This window comes from Lynx rufus, unplaced genomic scaffold (genome assembly GCF_022079265.1).
Source record: "Lynx rufus isolate CCGP_SWC_20201006 ecotype Redwood Valley unplaced genomic scaffold, mLynRuf1.p SCAF_27, whole genome shotgun sequence".
Classification (NCBI taxonomy): Eukaryota; Metazoa; Chordata; class Mammalia; order Carnivora; family Felidae; genus Lynx; species Lynx rufus.
The window spans coordinates 9,304,029-9,327,252 of NW_025814842.1; the positions used below are offsets into that span (position 1 = coordinate 9,304,029).

General features: G+C 46.3%; 1 protein-coding gene across 1 annotated transcript in view; it reads right to left on the bottom strand.

The window, feature by feature from the left end:
• The window catches only part of LOC124519228 (NADPH--cytochrome P450 reductase), a 63,041-nt gene extending 40,122 nt beyond the window's left edge, over positions 1–22,919 (bottom strand). The window contains exon 1 of the mRNA XM_047089326.1: positions 22,899–22,919. The gene's annotated coding sequence lies outside the window, so the exon portion shown is untranslated. The remainder of the gene's footprint in view (positions 1–22,898) is intronic.
• Between the last annotated feature and the right edge of the window lie 305 nt (positions 22,920–23,224).

Below are 23,224 nucleotides of genomic sequence, written 5' to 3' on the forward strand. Positions count from 1 at the left end.
AGAGCTCTTTGCTTTGTCTTTTTTTTTTTTTTTTGGGAGAGAGAGAGTGTGCACACCTGTGCAAATGGTGGGGGAGGGACAGGAGAGAGAATCCTAAGCAGGCTCTGTGCTCCACATAGAGCCAGATGTGGGGCTCGATCCCATGACCCTGGGATCATGACCTGAGCCGAAACCAAGAGGCGGATGCTCAAGAGACTAAGACACCCAGGTGTCCCTGTCTGTCCGCTTTAATGAGATGGCTGGCATTCGTGACATTCACATGTTACATCGGAAATTAAAAATAAATACACGGCAGCTGGGTTTCTTACTGCTGTAGAAGGGAGCTACAAATGCAGACAGAAACGGGATGCTAGCTGCATCGTTGCACTGGAATTGGAGGGGGTGTGTGTGTGCATGGAAACATGTGTGTGCGGGGTGTATTTCTTAGTTTTGTCTGCGGAGAGGGCCGAGTGAGGATACCCCAGGACCAAGGACCCATCTAGCCCCCCAGATCCTGGTTTCTCAACAGTGTTCCCCATCAGAAGGAACCAGGGCTCCCTGCAGAAATGGCCGACTCCAGAACTGGGACAGGAAAATAACGACTGGGCCTGGGTCACCTTGCAGTGCAGAAAAGTAACGAAGGGCTTAAAGAATGAGGGGGATGCGTCAAAAGGACGTAGGGTCCTGGAAAGGGTTCCCGCTGGCCAAATCTGGGACAATTTGAACACCTAAATAAATACCAGAGCGACAGATTAGAACCCATTGGACAAAAGAACAGGACACAAGTCAATACTGATATAAATAACTTGCAAGTCAAAGTTTGATGAGAAGGAGGACAGCCTGGCTGATACCACCATAACCAAGTGATCCAAGGTAATGGCTCCAGGGGTGCCTGGATGGCTCAGTTGGTTAAGTGTCTGCCTTTGGCTCAGGTCATGATCTCACGGCTTGTGAGTTCAAGCCCTGCACTGGGCTCTGTGCTGACAGCTCAGAGCCTGGAGCCTGCTTCAGATCCTGTGTTTCCCTCTCTCTCTGCCCCTCCGTCACTCACTGTCTGTCTCTCTCTCAAAAATAAATAAACATTAAAAAATAAAAATAAAAAAAAGTAATGGCTCCAATACTGGGACAAAGTGACACTGCCCACCACCTTTCATGGTGCTCTAAAGGACACAATGCCAATTCTGTGATACTCTGCCAAAAATACATAATCTGAATCTTATCGTTGTCAGATCCACCCTGAGGGACATACTACAAAGTATGGCCTTTTTGGAAAATGTCAAGGGCAAATATTATAAGGAAATAATGAACTGCTTTAGGGCATAGAAGAGTGGTTACAGTCAAATGCAATCTTGGGCCAGGAAAAGAAAAAGAAACTAGTTTCCTTTGCTATAAGAGAGGTGAATGGCAAAATATGAATAAACTCCACATTCAGAAAATCTATGGTTATGTAAAAAAAAAAAAAATCCTTGAATTTTAGAAAATAAACACTGAATTACTTATGGATAAATGAGCACCCTATCTGTAACTTCTTCTCAAGTACATCAGGGGAAAAAATGTTTAAAAAATATACATATATATGTGGCGAGAAAGAAAGAATGATAATTTAGCAAACATGGTTAATATTTGGGGGAAACTGAGTAAAAAGTAATCAAGAATTCACTATTTTTGCAACTTTCCTATACATAAAACTATTTCAAAATAAAACAAGTTAAAAGTATATATGATTGGGGCGCCTGGGTGACTCAGTCGGTTAAGCACCTGACTTCAGCTCAGGTCATGATCTCACAGCTGTGAGTTCGAGACCCGCGTTGGGCTCTGTGCGGACAGTTCAGAGCCTGGAGCCTGCTTCGGATTCTGTGTCTCCCCCTCTCTCTGGCCCTCCCCCACGCTTGTGCTCTATCTCTCTCTCTCTCTCTCAAAAATAAACATTAAAAAATTTTTTTAATATATATGACCATTGAAAAAAATATGCTAAATTTAAACACATGAAGTTAAAGAATGCAACCCACACATGTACTAGTTGTTCTTGTTCAAACAGGCTTTTTTTTTTTTTTTTAAGATTTTATTCTTAAGTAATCTCTACACCCCACAGAGGGCTCGAACATTCAACCCCCGAGATCCAGAGTCCCATGCTCCACTGACTGAGCCAGCCGGGCGCCCCTGGTTCACCAATTTGTTTATGTGTATAAATCTGTTTTTATCATTATTGGTTTTATACCATATATAATTTGGTCCCACTTTTTTTTTTTTTTTAAATTTTTTTTTTTTCAACGTTTATTTATTTTTGGGACAGAGAGAGACAGAGCATGAACGGGGGAGGGGCAGAGAGAGAGGGAGACACAGAATCAGAAACAGGCTCCAGGCTCTGAGCCGTCAGCCCAGAGCCTGACGCGGGGCTCGAACTCCCGGACCGCGAGATCGTGACCTGGCTGAAGTCGGACGCTCAACCGACTGCGCCACCCAGGCGCCCCTGGTCCCACTTTTTTTTAATGTATTAAATTGTGAACATTATAAATTCTCAAATGTTATTCTAGCCTATGAACGTAAGAGTCACTTGCTGGATATTTTCACTATTACAAACAATGCCGTGATAATCATGATGAGTGATAGCTTTTCAGGATGAATCTGCACGTGCCTCTGATTACTTCCTGTGAATGGAATTTCTGAATATGTCTTAGAAATATTTCTGAGTCAAAAGGAATAAATATTTTTATTTCTTTTAAGTAATCTCTACACCCAACGGGCGGCTCAAATTCACAACCCCGAGATCAAGAGTCACATACTCTACTGATTGAGCCAGCCAGGCGCCCCAAAAAGAATAAATATTTTTAAGGTAAGTCAGGAGACTTACCGACAAATTATTTTCCAAAGAGTAATTTACAACATTTCTCTGCAGCTTTCCCTCTGCAGGACACCTGCTGACCTGGAGCGAAGGGAACGACTTTACAAAGCACCGTGCTCACAGAAGCCCGGGAGGAAAGCAAGTGAAAACCAAACCCAAAATCCAAGAATCAGTAAGCACTCCAGGGAGGCCATGACACGTGTGCCCCAGAAGAGCAAAAAGAGAGAGGAGACCGGGAACATGGATGTGCAGACCAGACGGGCCTTCTCAATGATGGAAATCATTCCCAGGAAATAAGACCCCTCTGGTATAAAGTGGGAAAGGTGTGTGTGGGGAGGTGCTGGCCCAGGGTCATGACCACACACCAACCCAAGGATCACAGCTTGGGGACACACAAGTTCCACCGCTTAGCCCTCCACTTGCTGTGAGGCACTCATTACCTGCTGCTCCTCTGTCCCCTGAGCCCTTCCCGGTGGGAGACTGTCAAGGCAGGGCAGTGGGTGACATGGAAAGGAAGAAGCCGGGTCCTGGGGAAGCACATTTCAATAATCATTTACACTACTTATGCCTGGAAACAGGTATGTTTAAACTCCTTACGTCATGACAACATCACACACACACACACGAATCTCAAAACCTCTCTGAGCCTCAGTTTCTTCCTTTATAAAATGGGGCTGTTACTACCTACCTCACAGGGGTTGTTGGTGGAATCACACAAGACCAAGGTGTGTGCAAGGCAAATAGTGAAGAAAAGAACCTCTGCTGCTTGCTTCTGTGCCTCAAACTATGAGAATACTTGTAGATAAATGGTGGAATACGTCAGCTCTACCCCCTGGAAGCCAGTCTGGGTGACTTCTAGAAGCTCCTGTATTTCCTTAAGAGTTTAGAGAAACAGGATCTGGAGAAACCCAAAAAGCTCTGGAGAAAGCCAACCTTTCTTTACTGAAGGGAAAGTAAGGTTTGGGTTCTGAGGTCTAGAACTCCCAGAATCCATCCAATTCTGGCTTTCATCTACCAGGACTTGCCCAGAGATCTGCCTCCAGCTGAATTGGACCTGGAGGGACCAGCTCCCTTCCCTCAACCATTGCCACCCACCCCCACCCCACAGCCCACAGGAGCAGGGTGAGTTCGCACGCATCGTCTTTCAACAGTCCTTGATCAACTCACCTTGACTTCCAACAGGAAAGCCTTAGATATGTCTAAGCCTAGTCACTTGATACAGTACAAATCCTTCTAGCTAAAGGGGCGGGGGGCAGGGAGTGAACAACGGCTACTGCGAAGGGGACAGAAGACAACGCCTGGCAAAGGGCAGGCACAGAAGAGAGCCCAGAAGGTCTAAAGTCCCTCTAAAAGGGACTGTAGCAGCCCCTCCGGCCTCATAGGTTAGGATTCTGAAATCCTGCCAAGCCTGTGTCTACCATCAGTAGACAAGGCTAGTCTTTTGCAAACCTCAGTCTCTGTGAATTCCCACTAGCCAGAATGGAAAAGTGATGGCACCTTTAGCCCACTTCACGTGTTTTCTGGCATGAAAGGTAGCCTCTACTTGTTCAGACCATTTCAGCAGGAACACAGAAGAAAACAAAAACCTACCTACCTTTTACATATTCCTCCACAGTGATAGTACTATATTAAATTTTCAAATGTCCCCATTCCAGTAGCCCCTAAGGAAAGGGAGTAACTACTTACTTCTATGTCATCTATTGACCCTGGAATTCCCCTAGATTTTAGGCACAGCAAAGGAAATCAAATACTTTCCAAAAGTAGTATTTGAGGAGCACCTGGGCGGCTCAGTCGGTTAAGCGTCCGACTTCGGCTCAGGTCACGATCTCACAGTTCGTGAGTTTGAGCCCCGCATCCGGCTCTGTGCTGACAGCTCAGAGCCTGGAGCCTGCTTCAGATTCTGTGTCTCCCTCTCTCTGCTCCTCCCCTGCTCATGCTCTGTCTCTCTCTCCTTCAAAAATAAATAAGAACACTAAAAAATTTTTTTTTCAAAAGTAGTATTTGAGCTTCAACTAAAATATGACTGGGGCAAACAGCCCCAGTTTTTTTCCTTGATTTCTCTCTAGTCCACTGGATTATAAAATAGTATTAGTAGCAAAGCAGACAGAGGGTCATAGTGAAAAGGGTCGAGTTCAAAAAATCACATTCGGGTATTGGCTTTACCATAATCTTAGCAAATCACTTCTCCTCGTCGAGGTTTAGCCAATGAGATGGACTATCAATCCTTGTCTGGCTTTGGTACAAATGATGCATGTGAAAGCATTCTGTGAAGTGTCGCAGAAACACTGAGGGCGATGGTCAAAGGTAAGACTGCCTTGAGGTGAAACACTACACTCATACTAGACAGTGGCTCTTTCACATCCGTCAAGTGCTCAACACCATGCCAGCTGGACAAGGGAAGACAAACTAAGTCAGGGAATGTTCTCTGCCCTTCTGCTGAAAAGAGACAAGTGGCAGTGACTTCCTTGCCAAAATGAATGGCACAGGAGGCCAGTGCCAGTTCACAGTTGGGTGAGGCTGGTGTGAGCCGAAGTGGCTAGGGAGGGCTTCCTGACGAAGGAGGCACAAAATGAGAAAGGTCGGGGGACGAGTATCCAGAAGGGTCTGAAGGGCAAGTGGGGGGAGCGGGGGTGTCGCAGCTTTAGAAAAAAATAAAAGCCAGTTCAAAATTGCTTCTGCCACCACATAGTTCCAGGACGCTGGACAAACCTCAACTCCCTTGGCCACTTTTTCTAAAATGGAGAGTCATCACCATGGAGAACTCTACCAGGGCTATGGGCAAGTCAGTCACAGGGGGGAAACTGCACAGGGCACATGGCAGACGCTCAAAGAACGTTGGGTTACTGGCCCTCCCATTCCTATTCTTCGGGGCAAAGCAGAGTGAAAATCAGCAGTGTCACCAAGCACCCACATCTTGGTTTCTAAAGACCATTCTCCAATAAAAAGAACCAGGGCTCCTTAAAGAAAGAGCTGGTTCTGGGGTGCCTGGGTGGCTCAGTCGGTTAAGGGTCCAACTTTGGCTCAGGTCATGATATCACCGTTCATGAGTTTGAGCCCTGCATCAGGCTCTGTGCTGGCAGCTCAGAGCCTGGAGCCTGCTTCGGATTCTGTGTCTCCCTCTCTCTCTGTCCTTTCCCCACTCATACTGTCTCCTTCTGCCTCTCAAAAAATGAATAAATGCTAAAAAAAAAAAATTTTTTTTTTTTTTTTAAAGACAGAGCTGGTTCCAAGGCTGGAGCATGGAAAACAAAAAAACAAGCATGGAACATCAGCATAGTGCCAGAAATTAAGGAAAAGCTCAAGAAAACATGAGGCTATCGAAAGAACGAGAAGACCTCCCAAAGGAGGTCCCAAACGGCTAAAGCTAGAACAATTTAAGCACCCAAATAAATAATATTATTGGATCAGGGAGGTGTAATTCATCTCTAAGGTTATTTTTTTTTATTGTGGCAAAATACATGTAAAATTTGCCATCTTAAATTTGCAGTACAGTGGAATTAAGTACATGCAAAATATTGTGCAACCATCACCTTTATCTAGTTATGGAAGGTTTTCATTACCCCAAAGGAAACACTGTGTCCAGGAAGCGATCAATCCCCATTGCCCAGCCCCTGGCAACCTCTCCTCTACATTCCGTCTCTGTCAATTTGCTTATTATGAACATCTCGAACATCTCGCATAAAGGGAACCACACATTCAGCAGTCCTTTGTGACTGGCTTCTTTCATTTGGCTGAATGTGTTCAAGGTTCATTCATGTTGTAGCAGGTGTCAGCCACTCATTCCTGTTTATGGCCGCATAATATTCCATCATATGGATCTACTACACTTTACTTATACATTCACTAGGTGATAAAATCTGAGCTGTTTTCGCTTTTTGGCTATCGTAAATAATGCTGCTATATTCATGTCCAAGTACAGTTTGAGTGCCTGTTCTCAATTCTCAGGGTATATAAGTACAAGCGGAATTGCTGGGTCATGTGGTAATGCTATGCTTCACGCCCTGAGAAACGGCCAGACTGTTTTCCACAATGAACGCACCACTTTACGTTCCCATCAGCAGCATACGAAGGGTCCGATTTCTCCATGTTCCCACAAACATCAGTGATTTGCTGGTTCTGTTTTTGTTGTTAACAGCCATGCTGGTGGAGTGTGAAGTGGTAGCTCCTGGCGCTTTAGATCTGCATTTCCCTAACGACGAATGATGTTGAGAATCTTTTCATGTGCTTGTGGTCATCTGTGAATCTTCTTGGGAAGAATATTCAGGTCCTTCGCTCATTTTTCAATCGGGTTGTTTTCACGTTGTTGTTGAGTTATGAGTGTTCTTTACATATGCTAGATACTTGACCTTTATCAGATACAGAATCTGCAAATACTTCTCCCCATTATGTGAGTTGTCTTTTCACTTTCTTGATAGCATTGACGCGCCAAAGTTTTTACTTTTTATGAAGCCCATGTCTTAGCTCAAGCCGCTGTAACAAATATCCTAGAGGAGGCAGTTAAACAAGAAACCTTTATTTTTCACAGTTCTGGAGACTGGGAAGTCCAGATCAAGGCATCAGCAGATCCAGTGTCTGGTGAGAGCCTGCCGTCCGGTTGGTTGACAGCTGCTTTCTTGCAGCCTCATAAGGCGAACAGGAAACAAGCCCTCCTGTCACTTCTTATAAGGGCACTAATCCCATTCACTAGGGTTCCACCCTCATGAACTAATTCCCTCCCCAAAGCCCCACCTAATTCCATCACATTAGGGATGACGATTTCAACATATGCCGATTAGGGGCACAGAAACACTCAGTTCATAACAGCCCAATTTATGTGCTTTTTCTTTTGTTGCTTATGATTCTGACATCCTAAGAAACTACTGCCAAGTCCAAGGTTGTTAAGATTTACCTCTATGGGGCGCCTGGGTGGCTCAGTCGGTTAAGCATCGGACTTCGGCTCAGGTCATGATCTCACGGTTCATGGGTTCGAGCCCCATATCAGGCTCTGCGCTGGCAGCTCAGAGCCTGGGGCCTGCTTCGAGTTCTGTGTCTCCCTCTCTCTCTCTGCCCCTCCCCTACTCATGTTCCGTCCCTCTCTCTCTCTCTCTCTCTCTCTCTCTCAAAAATAAACAAACATTAAAGATTAAAAAAAAAAAAAAGATTTACCTCTATGTTTTTTCCTGGGCATTTTACAGTTTTATCTTGGACATGTGTGTAGGTCTTTGATCCACCATGAGTTGGTTTTTGTATATGGTGTAAAGTAAGGTAAGGGGTCCAGCTTTATTCCTTCTGCATGTGGATATCCAGTTGTCCCAGCACCATTTGTTGGAAAGACTTTCCCCCTATTGAATGGCCTTGGTACCCTTGTCAAAAATCGACTGACCACATACACATGAATTAAGTTCTAGATTTCAATTCTATTGCATTGACCTATAGGTCTGTCCTTATAATGGCACCACACTGCCTTAATGACTATAGCTTTGTGGTGAGTTTTAAAATCAGGAGGTAGGAATCCTCCCACTTGTTCTTCATTTTCAAGACGGTTTGGCTATTTGAAGTTCTCTGCAATGCCACAGGAATTTTAGGATCAGCTTTTCCATTTCTGCATAAAAAGCCACTGGGATTTTGACAGACCGCACTGAACCTGTGTGCTGTTTTGGGGGTGATGCTACGTTAACAATATGAAGACTTCCAGTCCATGAACACAAAATGTCTTCCCACTGTCTTCATTTTCTTCCAGCAACATTCTGTAGTTTCCAGGGGAAAACCCTTCCACCTCCTTGTTTAAATTCATCTCTAGTTTATTCTTTTTGATGCTGTTGTAAATGGGAGTTGTTTTCTCAATTTCTTCTTTGGATTGTTAACAGCTAGAGGAGTACTGGGTTTTTAACAGTAGAATAAATAAATATCCATGAGTCTATCCTGATATAAATAATCCAATAGTCAAATAAACAAATAAATAAACGGACACAGCTCCTCCTCACAGAATTCCAACTAATAAATGTAGGAGGGAAGAGGGAAACAGAAAATCAACATCAGATCCACAGTAAGTACTACTACAGATAAGACCTACCACTGGATGTGCTAAAATTAGTGGGCAAAAGTCCCTGGAGAAGCAGGATTTGCACAGTCTCAAAGTTACCACTCCCCAGATACTCATCAACTACAAAGGGTAAAGTAGAAACTTTACGGAGAAGCCCTGCAGACACGAACCCAACCAGGAGATCAAGGCACAGGTCACTGGTAATGAACCCCTTTCAACAGCGTACTCAGAAGGGCACACACCACCTTGTGGTATTCTTGCCTCCCTCCCTCCAAGCGTGAGAAACCACTGGTCAAACCTAAAGTGGGGTGTGTTCTAGAAGATAATAGACTGGTACTCTCTCAAAATAGTGAGGTTAGAACAGGTGAAGGGACTGTCCCAGATGGGAAGGGGTGAAGGAGACATGACAACTAAGTGCCAGGCAGGATGTCAGACAGGATCCTAGAACAGAGGGAGGACTTTGGTGGAAAAACTGATCGATTTCAAATAAGGGATGTTGTGTAGTCCGGGGCTGGCAAATCACGGTCAAGCACTGGCCCCGCTGGCTGACTCCTTTTGAAAATCAGGTTTCATGGCACAATAACAGACACTCAGATCAATGGAACAGAATAGAGAACCCAGAAATGGACCCACAAACATATGGCCAACTAATCTTTGACAAAGCAGGAAAGAATATCCAATGGAAGAAAGACAGTCTCTTCAGCAACTGGTGCTGGGAAAACTGGACAGCGACATGCAGAAGAATGAACCTGGACCACTTTCTTACACCAGACACAAAAATAAACTCAAAATGGATGAAAGACCTCAATGTAAGACAGGAAGCCATCAAAATCCTTAAGGAGAAAGCAGGCAAAACCCTCTTTGATCTTGGCCACAGCAACTTCTTACTCAACACGTCTCTGGAGGCAAGGGAAACAAAAGCAAAAATGAACTACTGAGACCTTATCAAAATAAAAAGCTTCTGCACAGCGAAGGAAACAATCAGCAAAACTAAAAGGCAACCAACAGAATGGGAGAAGATATTTGCAAATAACATATCAGATAAAGGGTTAGTATCCAAAATCTATAAAGAACTTCTCAAACTCAACACCCAAAAAACACATAATTCAGTGAAGAAATGGGCAAAAGACATGAGTAGACAGTTCTCCAAAGAAGACATCCAGATGCCCAACTGACACATGAAAAAAATGCTCCACATCACTCATCATCAGGGAAATACAAATCAAAACCACAACGAGATACCACCTCACACTTGTCAGAATGGCTAACATGAACAACTCAGGCAACAACAGATGTTGGCGAGGATGTGGAGAAAGAGGGTGTCTTTTGCATTGTTGGTGGGAATGCAAGCTGGTGCAGCCACGCTGGAAAACAGCATGGAGGTTCCTCAAAAAACTAAAAATAGAACTACCCTATGACCCAACAATTGCACTACTAGGCATTTATCCACAGGATACAGGTGTGCTGTTTCAGGACACAGGCACCCCCATGTTTATGGCAGCACTATCAACAATAGCCAAAGTATGGAAAGAGTCCAAATGTCCATCGATGGATTAATGGATAAAGAAGATGTGGTCTATATATACAATGGAGTATTACTCGGGGATCAAAAAGAATGAAATCTTGCCATTTGCAACTACGTGGATGAAACTGGAGGGTATTATGCTAAGTGAAATTAGTCAGAAAGACAAAAATCATATGACTTCACTCATGAGGACTTTAAGAGGCAAAACAGATGAACATAAGGGAAGGGAAACAAAAATAATATAAAAACAGGGAGGGGGACAAAACAGAAGAGACTCATAAATATGGAGAACAAACTGAGGGTTACTGGAGGGGTTGTGGGAGGGGGGATGGGCTAAATGGGGAAGGGACACTAAGAAATCTACTCCTGAAATCACTGTTGCACTGTATGCTAATTTGGATGTAAATTAAAAAAAATAAAAGACATAAAAATAAATTAATTTAAAAAAAAAAGAAAGAAAATCAAGTGTCATTCGAACACAGTCATGCTCATTCATACCCAGATGACCTACTACAGCTTGCTAAAATACCAGAGTCGGGGAGTTGTGATGGAGACCTTACAACCCACAAAGCCTAAAGTATTTCCTTTCTGGCCCCAAACTTTCAGGAAAAGTTTGCCAGCCTTCCGTTAACAGTTAATGATATTGTACCAATGTTAATTTCTTATTCTTGGTAACTGTATTATAATTTCATAAGATGTTAGCGTCAGGGGAAGGTGGGTGAGAAATAAAAGGAATCTTGTTTTGTACTGTTTGTGTAACTTTTCGGTAAGTCCAAAATTGGTGGGAAATAAAAACTGTAAAAGAAATAATCCAGTGGCATCCTTATTCCAAGGTCTTCCCATCAGCTTCCCAACATCTTACACACTGTTTGCTGCCTCTTTTTGCTTCACTGTTCTCCCTACTAAGAATATTCTTCCCTTTCTGTCTGCGGCTATCAAAGCTGTGTCTTCAAGGATGAACTCAAGCGCCACTTCCTCCATAAAATCTGCCCTCCTTCCTACCCATGCTCAGTGACGCCATGAAGCCGCACCTTGTAAGAGAGTTCCTTACTTCCACATCTACGTCTCCTACCTGGTCATGAACAACTTAGGGTCAAGAATTATGGCTTATTCATCTCTGTAGTCCTCCAGCCAAGTGCTGAATCAATGTCTGATGACCTGGATTCCTCATGAACCCCAAGAGACAAGGGCTGGTGCCCTTGGGTCTCAAAAAAACAAATCGTCAGAATTGCAGGAGAGAGAAAGGCCCATGGAGTCCTACTGAGTGCCAAGTGCAGGGCCCGCGTGCTAAGCAGGAGGCAGGCAATGGGAACTCGCACTGACTCAACACCTACTATGTGCCAAACACAAGGTCGGGCACTTCATAAGAGCTCTTCCTTTAAATTCTTATGATAAACCTGTTTCACCCATTTTACAGACACAGATTCAAAGACCCAAGGGCCGAGCAAATTACTGGCGGTCCCACAGCCAGCAATCCAGAGGGACAGTGAAGGGCCTGAGACCTTCTCTGTCACTGCTTGTTACAACCCTTGCTATGCTACCCACAGACAAGAACCACGTTCTCCTAGAGACTAGGAAAACAAAGTCCTTTGGGGCCGTGCTGTCACTTGGGGTACCAGGTTGCATGAGAGGCTCCTGAGGCTGACGGTTTCATGCTCCCTCTGACAGATGCTTCCAGGAGAGCTGCCGCGTACTTGGCCACAGCAAGCTGCGGGGACACACCTGGGTTATGAATGCCACTGCTTCACTGCATCTGCAGCGGCTTCCTGCTAGAGAAGATGTGCACCACATCACACAGCGCACCTGGACGAGGGAAATGAGGACATTTCTCCAGGCCACCCTACTAGGAAAAGATGTCCTCCTCTGACACCGACATACCCCCAGGCGGCTTAACGCCTAACGTTATGCAATGTCTAGTGGAAGCAAGCTAGGCGACCACTAGGTTCTTGGTCTCCATAAGGGGACTCAGTAGTTCAAGCAGCTTTTTCCTTGTGACTCCACGACCTCGCCATATAAATTCCATGTTGCTGTGGTGGGGAGAAGACTGTGCGAGGGGTCAGCCCCAGCTCTTAAATGCTTCCGGCTGGAAGTGACACACATCACCAGCTCTCAAGGGGGCTAAGAAACGTGGGGAAGCACAGAAATACACAGCGAGCAGTGAATGTGTGTGCCGCAGGTGTACGGAACCTGCTAGAGGGCACGGGCGGCCAGTGGCAGAGCCAGAGGGAGTCCAGCTACTCAAGGACTCATGGCCTCTTAATTTTAAAATGGAGCTCTCGGGGCGCCTGGGTGGCTCGGCTGGTTAAGCATCCGACTCTTGATTTCAGCTCAGGTCACGATCTTGCAGTTCGTGGGTTTGAACCCTGCGCTGGGCTCTGCGCTTACATCACAGAGCCTGCTTGGGCTTCTGTCTCTCCCTCTCTCTCTCTCTCAAAATAAATAAATATACTTTAAAAAATGGAGATCTAATTCACATATCATAAAATGCATCGTTTCAAAGTATGCAACTCAGTGGTTTTCAGAATATTCACCCACTGTGCGGTCACCACTGCTGCTTAATTCACAAGCATTTCCATCACCCCCAAAAGAAGTCTTCTACCCATCAGTAGTCACTCCCCATTCCTGATTTGTCTTCCCCCCCTTTCTCTGGACATCAGGGAACTCTGGACAAACTTAAAGAGCCTCTAGCAGTCACACACACCATCCTTAATCCTGGGTCCCCCCACTGCCATCATTTTGTTTTCCTCATCTATTTATTTTTTTTCCTAAACAAATACTGATTGCAAAAATTAACATGTATTAAGCACCTGTAAGATGACATTCTATTATTTTATTTCATCCTTACAATAATATCCCTCTGAGGCACAGGAGCAGTAGTTACCACACAGGCTAAAGTACCTCGTCCAAAGGCAGGGAAAGGATAAGTGGTAGGACCAGGATTCAAACCCAGACCAGCTGGCATCACAGCCACCCTCTCCATTTATTTGCCTTTCAAAACCTTCTCAGAGCAGGGCAGAGTTATTGATGCTTCCATCAATGCTTCACTGAATGAGAGTTCATTGTGCAGTTAACATCCTGGCTGTACTGACAGGTGAAAGCATTGCTCAAAACTCAACCATCCCTGGAGACACACAGAGGCTGGTGTCTGGCTGGAGCTACCTCGCATCTCTGTGCCCCCAGTGCTCAGGAGGCCTGGCATAACGTGAGGCTCAGAATACGCTGCTACACGACTGAAGCAACAAAATCTCCTGGGCCAGCCTCGCCACTCCACACCCGATGGCCCGGCCTGCTGGCCCTTCAGCCAGGAGCACTGGAACGGAATCAGGACTGCTTTCTGACAAATCTCAGCTCTGCCCATGGTCACTCAGGGGGCATGAAGCCAAGCCAGGCCTTTCAACTTCCACAGCAGCGTGGCAGGACACTGCACGTGGGAGGTGCCAAGCCCCTCAGGGCCTCCACTTTGGCCTGCCTGCCTCCTGCTTCTGGCAAAGGGACTCTCCACGCTCACTGTCCTGGATTCTACTGCTTTCCCCATGATGCCGAGCCTTCTCTTGCTCCCACCCCCCAAAGATCCTGCCCTTGCAGGAGTATAACAGAGACTGAAGTTCTCTGCCTTTACCCAAGCAGGTCCCAGGAAGGGCTCCCTGTGGGCCATGCTCCTCTGTTCTACGGAACGCTCCCTCTGCCCAGGCCTGAGCCGCCTTCATCCCATCGGTCGTGTCCACACATGGGCGCAGTCCCAGCACCTCTAACAGGGCCTGGTACTCACAAGTGCTCTACCAACACCTGCTGGATACAGAACCCGCTCCGCTGCCTTATTCAGTGAGCCTCAGATGAAGGCCCAGGGAAAGGGCTTCTTGTATTAAACTGGCCCACTTCCTTTTTTCAGTAATGCTTGCTGTTCGTTCCCATCCTTCTCTGGCTTGCCTTCTAGGAAGTGCTGAGCTGAGTGTTTTTGTGCTTAACCCAATAGCTTCCCTTGACCGCCTTTTGGTGCAATTACCTGCCTCCCAGTGTACTTCTCTCAATGACTAGACTCTCGGCTTTTAGTTGTCTCCTTGGTTTGGGGTTTGGCTGAGGAGAGGATTGGCCTTGGAACTCAACTAACTTAAAACCCAGCTGAGACATGAAAGAACATGGGCCTTGTAGGCAGACAGACCATGGTTCAGATACGCCACCTACACACGGTGGGACCCTAGGCACTCTTGTCACTCAGCCTCAGTCCCCTCCCTGACCATCCTCACGGTGTTAGGATGATTACATGAGATATAAAATACCCAGCACAGGACCTGACATGCAACAGACACTCAAAGGTTACACCATACTGGATCTTAGCCAAAAGGCCGAGAAGCAATCAAAGGTTACACTAGAACCCTCTTTTCACTTCAGAATTTTTTAAATAAACACATTTATTCATGTTTTTGACATGCAGATCAAATCCAGAAATATCTAGGAAGACCTAGAATATTACAGGGAAGGTACCCAAGTTCCTTCTCTTTTTCAATTATAAAATGATTAATTATTTAAAAAAAATTTTTTTAATGTTTATTTCTGAGACAGAGAGAGACAGAGCATGAGTGGGGTAGGGGCAGAGAGAGAGGGAGACACAGAATCCGAAGCAGGCTCCAGGCTCTGAGCTGTCAGCACAAAGCCCAACGCAGGGCCCGAACTCGCAAACCGCAAGATCACGACCTGAGCTGAAGTCGGTCACTCAACCCACTGAGCCACCCAGGCGCCCCTAAAATGATTAATCATTGAATTACTGAATAAACGACTGATTGCAGGAGGAACTTGAAACATTTAAATCTTCATACCTAGATGGGAAACTAAAATCCTCCAAAAGGTTCATATTGCATCTTAGAATAATCTCAAAAAATACAGATCAGACCCAACATTGGCATCTGGGCTCAATCAAAATGTAGGAGGAAGCTTAGCAGGAAAATAGGGAGAAAGGGGCCATAATCATTCATTCACCCATTCATTCCTCTTCAGTTGGTATTCAGCAAGAGTGCCTGCCTTACATGGCACTGTACCACGCACTGGCTGACTCTCATGCCAATGATGGGGAGGTTCCCTGTTCTTACTGAATTCACGTTCTAGTCCAACCACACTGCCATTAGGGAGAGAGAGAGAAGTAGGCTCTCCTTTTATTACAAGCCACTTCCATATCCTTTACAGGGGTAAAAGGAAAAAAAAAGAGGAAAAAGGAAAAAACACCAAACAATTATATCAGTGAGAGTGACTATGAGTTTTTGAGCAAAGGGGGGGTGATAAAAGGGGGGCTTCGAGGGAGTGCCTGGGTGGCTCAGTCAGTTAAGCATCCGACTCTTGATTTCGGCTCCCGTCGTGATCTCACGGTTCTCGAGATCGAGCCCTGTGTCGGGCTCTGTAGTGAGAGTGCGGAGCCTGCTTGGGGGGCTCTCCCTTTCTCTCTGCCCAGCTTGCACACATGCACTTTCTCTCTCTCAAAATAAACAAACAAATAAATAAACAAACAAACAATTTCAAAAAAAAAAAAAAAAAGCAGGGCTTGGAGATCAACCAGCATGGATAGATCTTGAGAAGTGCTAGGGAGGAGTGGGAAGGAATTATGGATTCAGGGGGGCCAATTAGGGGCGACTGCAGCAGGAAATGAAGGAGTTGCGATAAGACCACAGCAGGGGAGAGAGAGTCAAAGACTAAAAACAGACAGGACTGCATGGTGGTGGAAACCGAGAATGAAGAGGAAGGCAGAGGTCAACCTGTCTTTTGCCTTTAGAGCTTCAGGGACCAGGAACTGGGTGAGGTCACTAACAGGGAGAGAGACCTTGCTGGTGGGGTTTCAGGCAGGTGGAGCGAGCTTTTCCATCTCTGTTGCCATGCTACACGACCTTTTAGAGTTTGCAAATCACCTTACATAAAGGACAGCGCTCAACCTATCCACATGACACTGTGTGGTTTCTTAAACAATCACAAAGGTTCTGAAACCCTTAACTGAAACCAACGATGCTCTTCACAAGACTACAAATCCCAGCCAGGAAACCTGCTGATGTTTGGAATGAGTCCCAACCCAAACCCCACCCACAGAAGCAGCTGAACCCAATTGGCTAACACATTCCATCCCTGTTTGCAGTGTTGAAAACCGACCCCAAGTGACCTACAGATACAGTCAATGCCTCTGGATTCAGGGGTGAGCATAAGTTCATGTGTTCCAACACCGCCCTCAAACCTTTGTACAGACCCAGCCTACCCAATGCAGTGAAGAGGTATGCCAGTGAGGATCAAAGTATCACAAGGTCACAGTGCTGTTACGTGAGCACCAAAGGAACAGATCATACAGAAGGGAGGCAGGGGGTGGGAGGGCACCGGAAAAGGCACTGAAGATTAAATGAGGGGAGATTAAAAAAAAATGACTAAACATAGTTCATAAATTTCACCTAGAAGCAAATTATGTAAATCCCACATCAGAGGGCACCTCAGAGCCTGGAGCCTGCTTTGGATTCTGTGTCTCCCTCTCTCTCTGACCCTCCCCTGATCATTCTCTCTCTCTCTCTCTCTCCCTCTCTCTCTCTCTCTCTCTCTCTCTCTCAAAAACACATAAAGATGAAAGAATCCAATTCCCTGAGAAACAGTCCATGGCTGATGATACCACCATTTGGCCCATCATTATATTCTAGTTTAGCCTTGAAACGGATTAGTTTCGGGGCGCCTGGGTGGCTCAGTCGGTTAAGCGGCCGACTTCGGCTCAGGTCATGATCTCGCGGTCCGTGAGTTCAAGCCCCGCGTCGGGCTCTGTGCTGACAGCTCAGAGCCTGGAGCCTGTTTCAGATTCTGTGTCTCCCTCTGTCTCTGACCCTCCCCCGTTCATGCTCTGTCTCTCTCTGTCTCAAAAATAAATAAACGTTAAAAAAAAAAAAGAAACTGATTAGTTTCTGGTGCGTGCCCAGTCCTCTGAGCCATGTGCAGGTGCTGTGCAAAGATCAGAATCCCTCCCCCTCCAGCACCCCAATCAAAGGAGATTTCCCCCCTCCACAGTCACCTTTTTACAAGTGAAAGAAAGCCCCCGCAACAGCAGTTTTCTCCACAAGACACCCACAAGGACCAGGTCCCCGAGATGCTTTGTTGACACTCCAGTGTCAACCGAGTGGCCACACCAACCAGCATCAGGCCTAACAGGCTGATGAATTTGGTGCCAGTGGACCCGACCCACAGGAGCCACCAGCCTTCTAAGAGCCACAATCTGCCTCATGGGACTCCTCCACCACCTTCACACAGACACACACACCCTGACAGGTACATGACTAATGTGAACACCTCACCCGGGGAGGGGGTTGGGAAAGGAATAACGCTTTCAGGATGTAAAAGACTAAAACAGTAGGGTACAGATTTAAGCGGAGTAAGATTCCCAAATGAGCAATTCACCCAGAAGGGAGGATATTGGCAGTGAGAGGATCTGAAAACCCACTACAAGAATACGCTGCTCTGTCCTAGTCACATCATCCACCTAGTTCAAAGCCTTCCCATCACTTAGCATGGATCACAAGACCCCTTCAGATAAGCCCCAGATTGCTTCCAAGCCTCAGGCAACCTCTACCCTACACCCCCTGGGGGAAGTGTGCCTTTGTGGGTTCAGTGAAATCCCACCTACCCTCCAAGACCCAAATTAAATGTCACCTCTTCTGTGGAGCCTTGCATGACCCCTATATAAAAGCAGCTCACCCTGAGTGTTCCCCAGCACATGCTGGGCTCAGCACCGAGAATAAGCATCTCACACGCTCTATCTCCAGAACGAACTCAACACATTCTGCCGTAATTGCTTGCTTTATGTTTGCTCTCCTCCCTGACAGAATTCTCAAGCGCCTGCACCAGGCTCTAAACAGACTCTTAGAACCTGAGGGCCAAATACGTGTTTTTTAAGCATCATTCCACAGGGATGGAAACACTGACAAGAATGGGGAGAATTAACTGCTGGAAAATAAACACCTTTTGAACTGTTCCAGGAGGCAGGTGGAGTGTGGATTCTTTCTCCCACTTCATGGCTGAACCAAATAAGGCTTGGAGCAAGCCAACACCTGTATAAGCTGGTATGCTACCTCTGACCCAGGAGCTTCTCCCACCTGCCAGGGGAGTCTAAATATCGAATGCCAGACAACAGAACTACACAGAAAAAGAAGCTTTGTTCTGTAGCCTATATGATGATGGTGATAATAATGGACAGGCATTGTCTCTCTATATATAAGATACTCATTTCATTTATGTTTCTTACACTATAACATACAGTGAGACGTATTAAAACATACTGAGGGGCACCTGGCTGGCTCAGTAGAAAGGACAAGTAACTCTTGATCTCAACGGGTGTGAGTTTCAGCCACGTCAGGGGTAGAATTTACTTAAAAATATATATATATATATATATATATATATATATATATATATATATATATTTTTTTTTTTTTAAATTAAAAAAGAAAAGACAGACATACTTACTGGTGTTTTGGTATTGGAAGTGGGGAGGAACAATCATATTATTGAACAACTACATGGATTATGTGATTTCCCTTCCACCCAAAAAAAAAAAAAAAAATCCTGTACAGTCAGAAAATGAGATAACACAGCACAAAAGGAGAGCAAAGGTTCTGGAGGCAGAGGGGCCCTGGTGAGGCCTCAGCTTCACCCTCAGCCTTGAGCAAATGACTGCATCTCTGAGATGGCCTCCCCCGCTGTGAGGTGGTCATGAAAACACTAGCCTTTTGGGGTCATCGGAAGAACTTAAAAATACACACACACGCACACAATATTGGGTGTGTGCATGCACACACGTGTGCATACATGATACAAACTTAACACAGAGTCTGGCACAAATTCTCCTGAAATAAAAACACTCTTTGCCATTAGCATTGCATTGTCATGACTGACCTGAGAATTCTGAATTTAAAAATGCTGAGTCTCTGGAGCATAATAAGGTACTGTTTTTGGAGGGGAGTTTAATACCAATTGACATTTAAAGTCACACCATTTCTATAAACACACACACACACACACTCCTTTGTATTATTTTTCTCGATAAAGAAAATGTCGCAGTGGAAGGCTATGAAGGACATTCACAGTCTATATTGCATATTTCTGTAAGTCTTTTTTAAATAAAAAAAGCACTTCCTTTTTTGGTAAGCAGAAAAAATACATTTTTTATAAAAAGTCATTTCTCCATTTCACTTTTTTTCTGATTTTCATTTTTAAGTGAATCTGCTATGTAATAAAAAGTTAAATCCCAAATTAGGTATCATTTGATAAACCATTATGTTGTTTGCCCCCCATAAGAGGTCAGACTCATGAGGGGTTTGTGTGTTTTGTCATAGCCAAACCTTCGATACCTAAGTAGTGCCTGGTATATGGTATTCAGTATCTGTTAAATAATACATTTAAAAGCTCATAAACATTGTTCCAGCTCTTCTAATTCTAAGAATTCATACTACAAAAATATTTGCCCAATGGCACAAAGATAAAGAACAAAGGCTGCCGCAGAATTCACAATAGCAAAAAGCTGCAAAAAATACATTTTTTCCCAATAATTCTGGTTACTGGAATATTCTGTCATTTTAAAAAAGACTGAGGTAGATCTTTACAAAGTGATAGAGACATCATGGTAAGGAATAAAAAGCAAGCCTCAAAACAGTATGACTGTTTAACAGTATGACTCTGTATTTAAAATTTAAAATAATAAGGGGTTCCTGAGTGGCTCAGTCGGTTAAGTGTGTGACTTGGGCTCAGGTCATGATCTCACAGCTTGTGAGTTCGAGCCCCGTGTCAGGCTCTGTGCTGACAGTTCAGAGCCTGGAGCCTGCTTCGGATTCTGTGTCCCTCCCTCTCTCTGCCCCTCCCCCACTTGTGTTCTCTCTTTCTCTCTCTCTCTCAAAAATAAACAATCATTTAAAAAAATTTTAAATAGTAAAAATAAATAGTAAAAGATTTCTGTCGTTTTAAGTAAAACAAAGTTAGATAATAAGTGTCTATATGTGAAGGAAAATATCTGGAGAACACGTATTATACCACCAGTGGTGATTTTTTTGTCTCAGTGTAAGGCTATGAGGGATGTTCACTGGATACACTGTGTATTTCTATAATTTTAATGAGCACTTAATAGTTTTGTAAACAGAAAAAAATACATTTTTATAAAAACAGTCATTTCTCCATCTCATTTTTTTCTGATTTTAATTTTTTTTTTAAGTTTATTTATTTATTTTGAGAGAAAGAGAGTGCAAGCATGAGCAGGGAAGGGGCAGAGGGGGAGGGGGTGGGAGAGAGAGAATCCTAAGCAGTCTCTGCGCTTGGGCTCAAACCCACAAACCGCAAGATCATGACCTTGAGCCAAAATCCAGTCAGATGCATAACCAACTGAGCCACCCAGGCACCCCTCTGATTTTAATTTTCAAATGAATCCGACATAGAAATTAAATCCCTAAGCATTAAATTGAGGGCCCACAGGCCCGATGTGGTTTGCCAAAAGGCACACGGTGCTAGTGCCATAGCTGGAAGGCACGTTCCGTGACCCCCAGCCCTGTGCTTTGCTCCTTCCTAAGGCACAAGGAAGCAGAGATGTTGCAGGGGCAGCTGGGATCTCTGGAACCACGGAAGGTCATACAGCTACAGAAGCTTCCATCAGGGGGAAAATTTTTTGTTTAAAAGCTAAACTCTTCTTAACCTGAAACGCTCCATAGGTTTAGCAAATAAATGTTCTAGATTTGCCAAGCAGTCCCGATTCCAAATACTCTCCTGAGCACAGGTGGACTTCTGTAACTCAGATCCTGACTTTCAAGGGGTTAAGGAAGAACCAACTCAGAGACACTGGCAGGTCCCAAAATGTTAGGTTTGTCAGGCAACCAACCAAACCCATGGCCTTTCACAAACTCATACCACCCAGAAGTATTCGCCTGCCTTACTCACGTCGGCTTCAGTCAATGCTCTTCCCAGGTGCTGAGGCACATCCTTGGGGTTCTCTCTGTCTCAGACCTACTTGCTGTTTTCCCCCAAGTGCTAGACACAAAGAATCTGGGACAGTTAAGACCCCTCTGCAGTTTTCAACACCCCAACACAACTGAAGGCTAATATTCCATTCTCTGAAATGCAGCCCGGTTTTTTGGACACTCGAGACAATGATGAAGCTATCTGCCCGATGAAACAGTTTCTCATCTCAGTTGGTACACAAACCAGGAGAAACGCAAGGACTGTCCATTCTCTCAAAAAAGAAAAGAAGACCTCTGCAGAGGGCCACCGAGAAAAGAACGCGTTCCCTTCTGGGTTCACTGCTCTACCAACTAGGACTCACAACCACCCAAAGGGGAGCCATCGGCATAGGCAGAACTTGCGAGGAGTTGGAACCAATGTCTCCTCCCCAAACGAGAGGGCCCGAGGAGTAACAGCGCAGTAAGGACACTGGATCCCAGAGGGTTAGTTAACTGATCTGCTCACACGGAAGGTCACCGTTCTCAGTGGCACCCTCCAAGCCTTTTTTGATGCTCAGAACCTCAACCCTGTGTGGGTGGCAGACGGGGCTGTATCAGTAGCTGCACTCCCGAGGAGGCAACAAAGGCTCCAAGAAGTTAAGGGTCCTGCCAAGGTGCCAAGATTCAAATCCAGAACTGCCCACTCCAGCCCCATCTCCCTGGATGCTAGAGCTCTAGAATCCCAGCTCAGCCAAATTCAGAGGAAAGGCTGTGTTTTGTGGGTCTGAGAGAAGGGGCGGCCACCTTCACTGAAAGGGACCCAAACTCTTCCGTACTGGTCATCAGCTTACACAATGGGCTTGAGAAATGTAAGCAAAATGTCGAGGTCAAGTTCCCTGCAGCCCCCTCATCTCCCAGGAGACCTTGACCTCTTACCCAATTCCTCCCACGAGCTAAGGGGGTCACGACTAACTAGCAGACCCCGGCAACGATGTGTCGCAGCGGCCGCCAAGGCACCTGCCCTGGAGGGGGCATTGCCCCCCAGGGATGCCCCTGCCCGCACCCCGTGCGATTCTCAGTAAAGGAAAGGCTGGCAGGCTCCCCTGAGCCCTCGACTGAGTCCACCTGATGCTGTAAGGTCGGATTCGGGTTCCAGTCGCATTCACAGAGCATCTCCTACGTGAGTTACCGCAATAACTTGGCCTTCTCCTGAGGCCCATTGTACAGATGGGGAAACTGAGCCTCAGAGGGGAAAAGCGGCTTGGCCGAGGGTGGCGGAGCGGAGATTGCAGCTCAAGCCCTCTGACACCGAGGCTCGGCCCTCGGCGGAAGGGCCCGTCGGGCGCCCTCGGCCGTGAAAACCACGACCCTCAAGCCTCCGCGAGAGGTCAGCGCGAGGGGAAAGGCCGCCCCTGGAAGAGCCAGGGTGGGAGCCGCGCTTTCCCTGAGAGCGCCAGTTGAGACACGCAGCGACCCGGCCCGAGAGCCCGCCCCAGCGCCGAGGGCTCGGGCAGCTGAAGCGGCCGAAAGCGGTCGGACCCAGGAGCGCCGACACCCAGAGCCCCGGCGCCCTGACCTCTCAACCCCACACCCACGAAAGCACGCACTCACCGCGGGCGGCCCGGCAACACTGTGGCCACCTGAGCAGGACGCAGGCCCGCACCACTGAGGCGCTACCACAGCCCGCGCCGGCCGCGGGGGTGGAGGCGTGACCTTCGGGACTCCGCCCCGCCCCACCGAGCCGCGCGCGCGCTGTCAGAGCCGGGCTCCTCCGCCCACGCCCCGCCCCCCCCCCCGCAAATCCGAGCTGTTGGTACGGTCCGGCCCGGCCGCGCCCCCTCAGCGGTCCCGCCCCGCCGCCGGGCCGGAGAGCCTGGCGCGGGGCTCTCCTGACGGCGGGCGTCTCGGTGCTCGTTACGCTACCGGTACCCGGGCGG